This window comes from Benincasa hispida, chromosome 11 (genome assembly GCF_027475165.1).
Source record: "Benincasa hispida cultivar pf3 chromosome 11, pf3_genome.v1.1, whole genome shotgun sequence".
Classification (NCBI taxonomy): Eukaryota; Viridiplantae; Streptophyta; class Magnoliopsida; order Cucurbitales; family Cucurbitaceae; genus Benincasa; species Benincasa hispida.
In genome coordinates, this window is record NC_143488.1 from 27,223,864 (window position 1) to 27,224,771 (window position 908).

General features: G+C 43.3%; 1 non-coding gene across 1 annotated transcript; it reads left to right on the forward strand.

Annotated features, from left to right (window-relative positions):
* The first annotated feature begins 801 nt into the window (after positions 1-801).
* On the forward strand, positions 802-908 carry LOC120092245 (small nucleolar RNA R71). The gene has a single exon (XR_005485956.1). It is a non-coding gene; the product is annotated as a small nucleolar RNA R71 (small nucleolar RNA).

A 908-nucleotide genomic window follows, 5' to 3' on the forward strand; every position in this document is an offset into this window, starting at 1 on the left:
GTCATTTTTTTGCTTAGCAAAGAGACTGCTAAGCATTGTTCTTTTCGTGTGCCCCCAGAGTTGCGAGGGAGCTTAGTTGAGCTCGGCAACGCCCCTTGCGGTCTATTTTTGAGTTCGTCCGCGATCTGTCCTAGCTGAATCTCAAGATTTCAGATGGACGTCGCTTGATCCTAAAGCACTGATTCATTCTTCTCAATATACTGCTTTAGCAAGCTTTCTAAGGATGAAGATTATGGTGCCTGCAAACTGTTGGCTTGGTTATGTGTTTGACCATTTGTTCGTGGGAAAAATCTTGGTGGCCCTTCCTTTTGCACCACTGGTTGAAAGTTGTGTTGTTGATTTTTCCACGCGAAGTTAGGGTGGTTTCTCCACCCGGGGTTGTACGTATCAGAGAAAAGGTTATTCTTTATGAAGCATACTGTCTGCAAATTCCTTAGGCATTCTTCCATCGGATGTGCTTCTCCACAGATGACACAACTCATGGTTGTTTGAGCAATTGCGTTGAACTGCCCTTTTTGTGTTCCTATGCTATTGATTGCGATGCCTTGTATCAAAATCATCATCGCGTTCATTTGGGTTTCTAGGGATGCGATGGCCCCATTATTTGCGTCACTATCTTTAATTCTTAATCTTTGATCGCTTTCTCTCTAGTCCTCGTGATTTATGGAAATGCGATCAAGTATATTTTTTGCCTCGTCATATGTTTTATTGAGCAGACCACCAGCTGCTACCGCATTGGCAGCTGTCTGCGATGCAGGGTCCAAATTGTGATAAAAGATTTCCATTTGAATACAGTCAGGTAAGCCATTGTGCGGACAATCTCACACTAGTCTCTTAAACCTCGCCCAGGCATCACTGAGCGATTCGTCAATTTTCTGTTCAAAATTCGTGATTAACTTCCTTCTTCT